We start from the raw sequence: 12,861 nt of genomic DNA, 5'->3' as shown, positions 1-12,861 counted from the left end.
CCTAATTAGTCATTAAGTGGGGTGTCCAAGGAGTTCTGTACCATATCCAAACATTTTTACCTTAAAATAGTGACTTTTCCCAACTTTTCACCTGCTTCAGAGTAGGTGAAGTGAAATTAGTGAAAAAATTATCACCGATAAATTTTCCCGGAAAATTGAATAGGCTGTAATTGCGTTTCGCGGGAAAAGTCCGGTTTTTCGCGCGAAAAGTCGTTATCGCTGCCAATTGAATATCCCCCTATGCCGTATTACAACAAAACAATATTTTATCTTCAGATCCATATTAATCTAAAAGTCATTGTATTGTGCAAAGAACAAACTAATGATCATCTTTTCCGGGGGGGAAAAATAATTATTTGTAGATCTCTATGTAATTAATGTAAACAGCAAAATAGTAATTAACTTTGCAGCTATGTTGCAGGAGCTGCATCTTAAAAACTGTGACAGCACAGAAACTCCATTAGCATATATTAATTAGGAGCCACGAGGAGAGATGAAATAATTCATCTGTGGCTCTGACACCTGTGAGTAATGCCTTTAATTTGTGTGTTCATATTATTTAATGTAGATAATCATATCCCGTAAAGTAGGTTGTTTGTAATCATTACTGCTCACATTTTAAGGTTTATTTTAGCAAAGTGCCGCTCACTAAAGTGATGTTTAGTCTATTGTAACACTACCGCTATAGTTTTTGTGCTATACAAATATGGACATTTCTGAAAGCTGATGCACAGGTAAAGTGCTAGTACACATAGCAACCAGATGCTTCACAATTACTTTTTATTTTCCAAAATAATGACACAACATGATGGTTCCAGTTTCCTGTGCTCCTGATTATATAAATGGCTCACAGGTTTTCAGTAGGGGATAAACTGTTATAGAAAAAAAATACCAGCCGATGTAACTCTATTCTATCTCTGGCCTATTAATAATGTATGCACTGAATCAAGGCTAGCTCCCTCTTTCCCAATATAAAGCTGGTTACCCCAGGTGTTCTGTTTGAATACGAATCCACTCTGAAGCCTGCCAGCCAGAGTGAGAGCAGAAACTCCTCCAGACACCTGTGGTAAGTCCCTTACTTTGACACAGCGTGATCATTGTAAATGCACATTAGTTGAAGTTCATACCTCCCAACATGACCCATTTTAGGAGGGACAGAATGCTCTGATTTCCATCATCTGTGTTGAACTAGTTCATTTTTAAAAAAGGTGTTTAAATACAGGTGACGGTAATCATACATTAAGAGGGAAGTCCAGGAACAGAGAATTTAGTCCCTGCTGGAATGGGTCATTTTAGGAAGAATGCATTACCTCGTACTTGCCTACCTGACCCCTCTCCATGAGGGAGAAAATGCTCTGTTCCTGGACTTTCCTGGTAATGTATGATTGCCATCACCTGTGGTGAGCTGGGTAATTGATAAGAAAGGTGTTTCACCACAGATGATGGCAATCATACATTACCAGGAAAGTCCAGGAACAGAGCATTTTCTCCCTCATGGAGAGGGTCAGGTAGGCAAGTATGCATTACCTTTATATTTGTATCCATACCAAGCTAGTGGTTCCCAAACGTGGTTCTCAAGGAGCACTAACAGCCCAGGTTTTGACTAAATCGATGCTTGGCCACAGGTGACTTAATTCATACGTCCCAACATGACCCTCGCCAGGGGGGACACAATGCTCTGCTTCTGGACTTTTCTCTTAATCTATGATTGCTGGCACCTGTGTTGAAATTAAGAGAATAGTCCAGGAGCAGAGCATTCTGTCCCTCCTGGAGAGGGTCATGTTGGGAGGTATGCTTAATTAATACCTCAGACAATTTGATTTAAGGATCTGTGCTGAGCTATGGATATCTTTAAAACCTGGACTGTTTGGGTGCCTTGAGGACCATGTTTGGGAACCACTGGTGTTGACTATATAAACCGCAGAAAATAAATATTATTACATTATTTCTAACAGGGCCATTTTATGAAAAGTACTCACAGCATGTGGTGTAGTACCAGTATATGCCGCTAGGAGGCAAGAGAGTAAAGTATGCTGTTTTCTGATCTTATGGATTACTGTATGCTGCCCATACACCTAAATATTTGTCAGATCTGGCTGGTTGGAGTGAAAAACTGGTAATGGATGAGAGCAAATGACAACTGACCATTTGCCCCTGAATACTGTTAAACTGACAAAAATGGACGTGGATTTAACCAATTTGTCTGATTGACCATTTTTGTCTATTTTCCAGTGTTTGGAGTTGTCATTTGCTCTTATCCATTACCAGATTTTCACTCCAACCATTCAGATCTGACAGTAAATCTTTAGGTGTATGGCCAGCTTAGGAGGGTCATTCAGACCCTGCAGCTTATGCGGCTCACTGCGCAGTTTGCTGATATCGGCATACTGTGCATGTGAAGCGGGCGCATTGCATACTTTCCTACCTGACACTCTCCATGGAGAGGATCAGGTAGGCAAGTATGACGCATTGCAGCTGTGCGGGCATACACATTGCGGACACACCCGAGATGGATACGGCCGCAATGTGATTGACAGCGGCAGGCATTTTCAGGGCGGCGACGCATTGTGTGTGTGTGTGGGGGGTGCAGGACAAATGGGTGCAGCCTCTCCGATAACAAACATGGCCATCGGGTCAATCCTAGATCTGGTGCATTTGCAATAAGATTGCAGACGCATCGGAAGGCGGCCCCACACATGCTGGGCGGCCTTGCCCTGTGCTGGGCGGCCCTCAGCTTGTGCAGAGATGAACGCAGATCCGGCTGCGTATGCAGCGATTTGTGTTCATCTCTGAATAACCCCCTAAAACAAGGTGGAAAGTACTTCTCTCTCCTCTGTTTCTTGACCACAGTGCAACATATTGGTGACAATGATAACTTTCCTTTCACTAAATCCACCTTCTCCATTTCTTCCATACCTGGGGATAGCTGCAATTTATTTTACTATGGGGACATTTACTAAGCAGTAATAAGAACAGAGAAGTGAGCCAGTGGAGAAATTTCCCCATCAACCAATCAGCAGCTCTGTATCATTTTATAGTATGCAAATTATAGATTTTACTTCAGTGCTGATTGGTTGCCATGGGCAACTTCTCCATTGCCTCACTTCTCCACTCTTATCACTGCTTAGTAAATGTACCCCTATGTGCCTTAAAGTGTATGAAAACAATTTGCTTGCAATTAATGACGCAGGTTTCTCAAAAGCCAGAAAAGGTGCTTTACCAATCCACTGCCTTGGAAGAGAAAGCCTGGAATTTATTACACACTTCCTTCAGTGGGTGAGATATGTTACTCCCCTTACAGCAACAAAGGACTTTCTTGTTCCTAAAGTAAATGTTGTTACTGAACATTACATACTTTGCCAGCTGGGGCAGAAAATTGCAGAATCCACTGAACAATACATTGCTACCTGTGGGAGATGGCAGTCACATGTGAATATAGATTAGAGATGAGCGCGTTCGGTTCCCTGAGAACCGTACCCTACCGGACTTCACTACCCGAGCCCGGCTCGGGTTTTCCGCCTGACTCGGAAACCAGAACAAGGCAAAACGTTATCATCCCGCTGTCGGATTCTCGCTGGTTTTGGATTCCATATAAGGAGCTGCGCGTCGCCGCCATTTTTACTCCGGAATTGGAGAGTGTAGCGAGAGGACATACTCAGTGTCTGTGCGGGAGGGAAAGTGGGGTGGCGATTCCAGTGCTATCCTGTGCTGCTCAGTCCAGTGTAGTGTCTTATGCTGCATCAGTCCAGTCACAGTGGTGGTGTCCTCTGCTGCCATATGTCCAGTGTAGCTGTATAAGTCCAGTGCAGTGGTGCTGTATTGTCCTGCATCAGTACAGTGTCGTAACTATGTGTGTGCTGATGGGGCATTGCACACAGCGCAGTGTCTCTGTGAGCGCACCATCCGCATCCACACTTTGGCCGCCTAAGCTGCAGTGCTGCCCGCTGTAGTGTAGTGTACATTAGTAGCGCTGAGCCCGGCTCCTACCCTGCAGGAGGCAGCGCTGCTAATATACAGTACCTTAGTTACAAATACAGCAGGCAGCGCTGGACAGTCTGTGTCTGTGCAGGGGCGGAAGTCCCGGAGGCCATGCAGTTGGTTGCCGCCGGGAGCCTCCAGCAGAGAAGAGGCACCTTCTCCATTGCCGCCAGCCAGTTACATTCACTGGCCGCCCCTTGACAACCCCGCTGTACACTGTGTACAGCTTCCGCCCCAACACTAGTCTGGCCGCACCGCTCCCGAGTCCCGCATCCTGCCAATACGGCTGGCCGGCTCCCACCCCCACACTACTCCGGCTGCCCTGCTCGCACCTCGACACCCTGCTGGCTATCGCCTCCTGACACCCCGGCTGGCCGGCTCCCACATGCAGCAGCAGGTTCAGCAGCAGAGCGGCAGCTGCATGAAGAGCTGGTAAGAAGATGGGACTGACAGGGGAGAGTGACGGGGTAGGCTGTGTTTGTATAACTATATATATTGATGAGTGTGTGTATATGTATACATGTGGATGTTTGTGTGTGGCTGTGTGTGTGTGTGTACATATACAGCATGTGGTTGTGTGTGTGTGTGTATGTATATATGTGGCTGCGTGTATATATGTGTGTGTGTGTGTGTGTGTGTACAGTATATGTTATATGTGAGTGTGTTTGTGTGTTTTATATGTGGCTGTGTGCAGGACCGTTCTCTTACATGTCTCTTCCCTCCCCATGCCTCTCCCCCCCCTCCCTCCCCTCCCCATGCCTCTCCCCCCCTTCCCTCCCCATGCCTCTCCCCCCCATGCCTCTCCCCCCTCCCCATGCCGTAATGTGTAAAAAGGGGGACGCTGTCTACCGTAATGTGTAAAAAAGGGGACACTGTCTGCTGTAATATGTAAAAAGGGGACGCTGTTTGTTGTAATGTGTAAAAAGGGGACGCTGTCTGCCGTAATGTGTAAAAAGGGGGACGCTGTCTGCCGTAATGTGTAAAAAGGGGACACTGCCTGCCGTAATGTGTAAAAAGGGGACGCTGTCTGCCGTAATGTGTAAAAAGGGGACGCTGTCTGCCGTAATGTGTAAAAGGGGCTCTACCTGGTGTAGTGGCGCTACTGAGCAGCGTAATTTGAATGATGGAGACTACTATAAGATATAATATGAATTATTATTATTGTGTGGCCACACCCCTTCCCCATGAACCACGCCCCTATATTTTTTGTGCGCGCCTACGGCGCACACTGCACCTGTTTTGCATAAGGGGGAGGGCGCTGATGCCCTATCTTGCACACAGTGCTAAAATGTCTAGTTACGGCATTGAGTGGTAGTGTCTTGTGCTGCATCAGTCCAGTGGTAGTGTCTTGTGCTGCATCAGTCCAGTGGTGGTGTCTTGTGCTGCATCAGTCCAGTCACAGTGGTGGTGTCCTCTGCAGCCATATGTCCAGTGCTGCTATATAAGTCCAGTCCATTGCAGTGGTGCTGTGTTGTCCTGCATCAGTCCAGTGGTGATGTCCCTGTGCTGCCGTATATGTCCAGTGATATTGCCGTATATGTCCAGTGGTACTGCCATATAAATCCAGTGATACTGCCGTCTATATCCAGTGGTACTGCCGTATAAATCCAGTCCAGTGATACTGCCGTATATGTCCAGTGGTACTGCCATATAATTCCAGTAATACTGCCGTATATGTCCAGTGGTACTGCCGTATAAGTCCAGTGATACTGCCGTATATGTCCAGTGATACTGCCGTATATGTCCAGTGATACTGCCGTATATGTCCAGTGGTACTACCGTATATGTCTAGTGATACTACCGTATATGTCCAGTGATACTGCCGTATATGTCCAGTGGGGTGTGGATCATTAGATCAACAGTGTCTAGGTCGACAATGTTTAGGTCGACCACTATAGGTCAACAGTCACTAGGTCGATAGGGTTTGAAGGTCGACAGGGATTCTAGGTTGACATATTCTAGGTCGACAGGTCAAAAGGTCAACATGAGTTTTTCATGTTTTTTTGGTGTTGTTTTCTCCGTACAGTGACCGGGAAGCCCAATTAGTGCACCGTGTCCCCTTGCATGGCTCGCCATGCTTCGGGCAAGGTGCCTCGCTCCGCTACCGCTGTGCTCGGCACAGGTTACTATTCCCAATCGTAGTCCGTGTGGATCGCTAAGTATGGAAAAGTAAAGAAAAAATGTGAAAAACTCATGTCGACCTTTTGACCGGTCGACCTAGAAACCCTGTCGACTTTCAAACCCTGTCAACCTAGTGACTGTCGACCTATACGTTGTTGACCTAGACACTGTCGATCTTCAGACCGGATCCCGTCCAGTGGCAGGGGCGGATTGGCCCACCAGGACACGATGACAGATTTCTGATGGGCCGGTTCCATATCCCCCTCAGCCAGGCCGATTCACACTCAGGCTGGGCTGGCTCACACTGCTTCCAGTACTTGCAGTTCATTGGAACGCAATCCGAAAGTTAGGCTAGAAAAGACTTCCAGGTGCCACTAGCCGTGAAAAGTGGTGAAGCTGTTCTACCTACGGGGGACCTGGAGAAAGTTAATCAGCCCAGCAGCATCCTCTCTCTTTCTGGCCCAGGCCAAAGGTCTCTTCAATGAGCCCGGCCCGGGAGCAGCAGCAGAGCGACGGTCAGAGCCGGGTTCACTATACCCACCGCCACCTTATCTCCCGCACTCTCACTGAACTGGCTAGAGCGGTGACTGCACACCAGTGCCATTTCTTGCGGCGGGCGAGCCGTGCAACTGCATGGGGCGCCCGCCGCTCCACTTTGTGGGTCCTTGTCTCCCCCTCCTCCCTCTTCCCGAGTACTCCTGCTTGGGGGGGCGGAGTTTCACAGAATGATGCGGTTGCGTCGTGATGTCACAACGCAATCGCGTCATTCCGCGAAACCCCGCCCCCCGAGCAGGAGTACTCGGGAGGAGGGGTAGACAAGCTGGAAGGAGGAGGCGGCCGGCGCGAGGAAGGAGAGGCGGCCCGAAGAGCGGGAAGATCCTCTTCATATGTAAGTAGTCTCTCTCTCTCCCCCCCTCCCTCTCCCTTCCTTCCCCCCCACTTGACACTTGCCTGCCGTACTGTGTAAAATGGGGACTCTTGCCTGCCGCAGTGTGTAAAATAGGGACTCTTGCCTGCTGCACTGTGTAAAATGGGGACTCTTGCCTGCCGCACTGTGTAAAATGGGGACTCTTGCCTGTGTAATGTGTAAAATGGGCACTCTTGCCTGCCGCACTGTGTAAAATGGGGACTCTTGTCTGCCGCACTGTGTAAAATGGGGACTCTTGCCTGCCGTACTGTGTAAAATGGGGACTCTTGCCTGCTGTACTGTGTAAAATGGGGACTCTTGCCTGTGTAATGTGTAAAATGGGCACTCTTGCCTGCCGCACTGTGTAAAATGGGGACTCTTGCCTGCCGCACTGTGTAAAATGGGGACTCTTGCCTGCCGTACTGTGTAAAATGGGGACTCTTGCCTGCTGTACTGTGTAAAATGAGGACTCTCACCTGCCGCACTGTGTTAAATGGGGACTCTTGCCTGCCGCATTGTGTAAAATGGGAACACTTGCCTGCCGCACTGTGCAAAATGGGGACACGTGCATGCCGCACTGTGTAAAATGGGGCCTTTTTTTTCCCTTTGGTGGCCGTGATGATATCAGATGAGACCACGCCCATTTTAATGAGACCACGCCCATTTTAATGAGGCTACACACCCTTGTCGGGAGCACGCGCATCGTGTTGTCGGCGCGCGCATGCTTTTTCTTTTTATAGCTATGGGGGGGGGGGGGCGCATTTTGCGGTGGCTATGTATGTAATGTGGTGCTATTTGTATAATGCAGTGCCATACGTGTAGTGCGGTGCTATACATGTAATGTGCTGCTATTCATGTTATGTGGTGCTATTTGTGTAATTTGGTGCTATACAGGTAATTCAGTGCTATACATGTGATGTGGTGCTATTCATGTAATATTGTGGTGGCTACATATGTAGGGGGTCATTCCGAGTTGTTCGCTCGTTGCCGATTTTCGCAACGGAGCGATAAAGGCAAAAATGCCTATGCGCATGGTACGCAGCGCGCATGCGCTAAGTATTTTAGCACAAAACTTATTAGATTTACTCACGTCCAAACAAAGAATTTTCATCGTTGAAGTGATCGGAGTGTGATTGACAGGAAGTGGGTGTTTCTGGGCGGAAACTGACCGTTTTCTGGGAGTGTGCGGAAAACGCAGGCGTGCCAGGATAAAACGCGGGAGTGTCTGGAGAAACGGGGGAGTGGCTGGCCGAACGCAGGGCGTGTTTGTGACGTCAAACCAGGAACGAAACGGGCTGAGCTGATCGCAGTGTAGGAATAAGTCTCGAGCTACTCAGAAACGGCAAAGAATTATTTATTCGCAATTCTGCTAATCTTTCGTTCGCTATTCTGCTAAGCTAAGATACACTCCCAGAGGGCGGCTAGCGAGTGAACAACTCGGAATGAGGGCCGTAACGCGGTGGCTACGTATGTAACGCGGTGGCTACATATGTAACACAATGGCTACGTATGTAGGCCCTCATTCCGAGTTGATCGGTCGCAAGGCGAATTTAGCAGAGTTACACACGCTAAGCCGCCGCCTACTGGGAGTGAATCTTAGCTTCTTAAAATTGCGACCGATGTATTCGCAATAATGCGATTACTAACTACTTAGCAGTTTCAGAGTAGCTCCAGACTTACTCTGCCTGTGCGATCATTTCAGTGCTTGTCGTTCCTGGTTGACGTCACAAACACACCCAGCGTTCGCCCAGGCACTCCCACCGTTTCTCCGGCCACTCCTGCGTTTTTCCCGGAAACGGTAGCGTTTTCAGCCACACGCCCCTGAAACGCCGTGTTTCCGCCCAGTAACACCCATTTCCTGTCAATCACATTACGATCGCCGGAGCGAAGAAAAAGCCGTGAGTAAAAATACTTTCTTCATAGTAAAGTTACTTGGCGCAGTCGCAGTGCGAACATTGCGCATGCGTACTAGGCGGATTTTCACTGCGATGCGATGAAAAATACCGAGCGAACAACTCGGAATGAGGGCCGTAATGCGGTGGCTACGTATGTAATGTGGCGGCTATGTATATAATATGGTTCTATCTGTATAATGAGGTGCTATACGTGTAATGTGGTGCTATTTGTATAATGCGGTGCTATACGTGTAGTGCAGTGCTATACATGTAATGTGCTGCTATTCATGTTATGTGGTGCTATTTGTGTAATTCGGTGCTATACATATAATTCAGTGCTATACGTGTGATGTGGTGCTATTCATGTAATGTGGTGCTATTCCTGTAATAATGTGATGGCTATGTATGTAATGTGGTGGCTATGTATGTAATCAGGGGTGAAATGTCCAGTGGGACAAATTCTGCTGCGCTGGTCCCCTGTGTTTCATTACATGTGTGTGCTCCCTTCCTGTACTGTATGTAGTGTGTGCTCCCCCTCCTTGTACTTTGAAGAATATACGGTTAAAAAAAAGGGGTTTGTAGAATGAAAAATCAATAAAATCAGTAGATTAAAGGCATGACTGCAGTGTCAACAGAAACTGAAAGTGGGCATATCAGTCCTTGTATATTCAGATATACGGATGTACATCAGGGAAGGGCATTGTAGCAGCATATGCATAAAGTCGCAGGTAAACATTAACATAACGTAAAGCAAAGGAGTGACCCCGCCCTCTTGACATACACTTCCCCCTCAACAGACTCCGCCCCCATTAGGGCTACTTCCATAAATTTCCCGGGCTGATGTTCGATCCCAATCCGCCCCTGTCCAGTGGTACTGTACAGTGGTATAAATCCAGTGGTACTGGCATATAAATCCAGTCCAGTGATACTGCCGTATATGTCCAATGGTACTCACATATAATTCCAGTGATACTGCAGTATAAATCCAGTGGTACTGCCTTATAAATCCAGTCCAGTGACACTGCCGTATATGTCCAGTGGTGCTGCCATATAATTCCAGTAATACTGCCGTATATGTCCAGTGATACTGCTAACAAAAATCCAGTGGTACTGGTGTATAAATACAGTGATACTGCCGTATATTTCCAGTGGTACTGCCATATAAATCCAGTGGTACTGGCGTATAAATCCAGTCCAGTGGTACTGCCGTATAAGTCCTTTCCAGTGGTGCTGCCATATAAGTTCAGTGGTGTTGTCCTGTGCAAAATATTATTTATGCCACATAAAGGGGTTATTAATATTTAATCCAAATAATTTTTACAGGGTTTGCCCTGTGTGGTGTAGAGTTAGACTCTCCTCTGCTGCATATGTTATATAACTCCAGAAAAATAATGGAGAACAAAAATTTGGAGTATAAAATAGGGAAAGTTCAAGAAACACTTCCTCCTACTGCTGCTGCTGCTGCTGGGAGTCGATTGTCATCCCAGAGGGGAAGTTGGAAGACCACTTGTACTACTTTAACTAAGCAAATGACTGTCCAACAGTCCTTTGCAAGGAAGATGAAATATGACAGCAGTAATCCTGTTGCAAAGTGGATAACTGACGCCTTGACAGCTATGTTGGTGTTAGACGTATGTCCGGTATCTGCCATTAGTGCAGTGGGACTGCAGTGTCAACCCTAGATGGGCTAGGTGTTTGTGCCGCACATTTGTGTCGCTTAGCTTAGCCATACAGCTACCTCATTGCACCTCTTTTACTTCTTTGCATGATGCGCTGTTTGGGGCCTATTTTTTTTTTAAAGTGCCATCCTGTCTGCCACTGCAGTGCCAGTCCTAGATGGGCCAGGCGTTTGTGCCGCCCACTTGCTTAGCTTAATCATACAGCCACCTCGGTGCAACCTTTTGGCCTAAAAACAATATTGAAAGGTGTGAGGTGTTCAGAATAGACTGGAAAATGAGTGGAAATTAATGTTATTGAGGTTAATAATACTGTAGGATCAAAATTACCGCCAAATTCCGTGATTTTAGCTGTTTGTTTGTTTTTTCAAAAATCATCCAGATCCCAAACCAAAACACGAAAGGGTGGTTTTGGCAAAACCAATCCAGATCTAAAACACGAGCATGGAACTAAAACCAAAACACAAAACACAAAAAGTGCCGCCGCACATCTCTATAGATACATGGCACACTAGTGATTCACGACCATCCCGTAAGGAAAACTACTTCTAAGAGAACAGTTGCTGCTTGAAACTGGTCTGAAACTGCAGAGACTATTACTATTGCTAGCCAGATCAGCAATGACAGAGCCTAAGATGATAGAGCAAGAGATTGTAAGCACAGTACAAGCTAGCTTTTTGGAATAGACCCCAGGGCTGTAACTAGGTGTGTGCGAGTGGTGCCGTCACACAAGGCCCTGGTGGCGGCACCCAGGGCCAGATTAACAATGGGCTGGATGGAGCTCCAGCTCCAGCCTTCACATAAAAATAGGCCCACCATTACATACCTCGCAACTTCTGATTCCTATAAAGAGGGACACACGCGCGGCGAAGCCCGAAAAAGGGGCGCGGCCTAATAAAAGGGTGTGTGGCTTCACGGAGGACCCGCGATCGCGAGTCACGCCCCCGTTTTCGTCACTGAGTGGGCATGCCCAGCGCTCTGTGAGCCGCTGGAATGCCTCCTCTCCCTTTGGCTGCAGTGAATAGACGCAGGGCAGCGAGTGCATGAGCCTCCCAACTGCCCGCCCACCGCGGGACACTGCGGCCCGTGGGTGGGACAGCGGGACAGTCCCAAAAAAACGGGACTGTCCCGCGAAAATCGGGACAGTTGGGAGGTAGGTATGCCATTATGACAGCATGATGATGGCTGGCCACACAGTTGTATATTTAAAATTGTATTTCTATATTTCTGACAAATGATGCATTCTTTATGCATTTACATATATAGGGAGATATTGGGGCTGATAATGTAGGGGGTGTATACACCCACATGGTACTGGCCACATCTACACAGCCTTGGTTACTGTTACTCTTCTTTTCACAGTAAGCCAAGGTGTCAATCCTGACCAAAAAGTTAGGTTTAGATGTTAACGACCTTCTGCCTCTCCCTTCAGGGTGTGAGCTCAATGATAGTGGTGTCCCCAGTGGTGCTCAATTGTGCACCTTTACTCTACGTGTTCCTTAGCAAGACTTCATCAGGGTAATCGATCAGTAGTAAGACGTATCAAAAACAGTATCTTTATGATAATAGATACAGGTTTAAGCAATAAATCTTAATGATATCAACCACATCTTTTATTGTAAAGAAGCTGGGTTAGGGTCTCTCTGATTTCTGAAATGCAAGAGCTATAACTCAATCCAACAGATGTGTTAAGGTTTTTTTTTTTTAAATAAGTTTTTTTTTTTAATTGAATAAAGTATCAGCGTAACATAGTACATTCAGATAATACAAGCAATGTTGTCATTAATTCTCAAACAATTCCAGACTTAGAAATATATATCCGTCAAAATGTACATCATTTTGAATTGAACTAGCTGGGGGGAGAGACATAAGGGATAGACAAAGACAGACAGGGGTAGACAGAGTAAGAACTTTATACAGTGTGGCGTGCACGTCAGTCGTCAATCATACAACCTAACGGGCCTAAAGTAAGTCATGGGGTAGAGTCGCCTCTTGGCGAGTGTAACACAGTTAAAACAACAGGATCGTTGTAAAGAGTGGACTGACCTTCATTCTTTCGGTATTCACTACACTTAGACCACTTTAAAAGAAGAAAGTGTACATTCGGCTGTTTCAAACAGATAATGTTTATGAACTTTATTCACAATGGCCCTCATTCCGAGTCGTTCGCTCGGTAATTTTCTTCGCATCGCAGCGTTTTTCTGCTTAGTACGCATGCGCAATGTTCGCACTGCGACTGCGCCAAGTAATTTTGCTATGAAGATAGTTTTTTTTACTCACGGCT

The 12,861-nt window shown here is 46.8% G+C and overlaps 1 long non-coding RNA gene across 1 annotated transcript in view; it reads right to left on the bottom strand.

Annotated features, from left to right (window-relative positions):
• The window catches only part of LOC134928830 (uncharacterized), a 46,598-nt gene extending 45,423 nt beyond the window's left edge, over positions 1 to 1,175 (bottom strand). Inside the window, exon 1 of the long non-coding RNA XR_010178044.1 lies at positions 1,128 to 1,175. This is a non-coding gene — a long non-coding RNA (uncharacterized LOC134928830). The remainder of the gene's footprint in view (positions 1 to 1,127) is intronic.
• Positions 1,176 to 12,861: the final 11,686 nt, after the last annotated feature.

The sequence above is a fragment of the Pseudophryne corroboree genome, chromosome 5, assembly GCF_028390025.1.
Source record: "Pseudophryne corroboree isolate aPseCor3 chromosome 5, aPseCor3.hap2, whole genome shotgun sequence".
Lineage (NCBI taxonomy): Eukaryota > Metazoa > Chordata > Amphibia > Anura > Myobatrachidae > Pseudophryne > Pseudophryne corroboree.
Note: the sequence above shows the minus strand (reverse complement) of the source record. Positions and strands in the feature narration are given on the sequence as shown.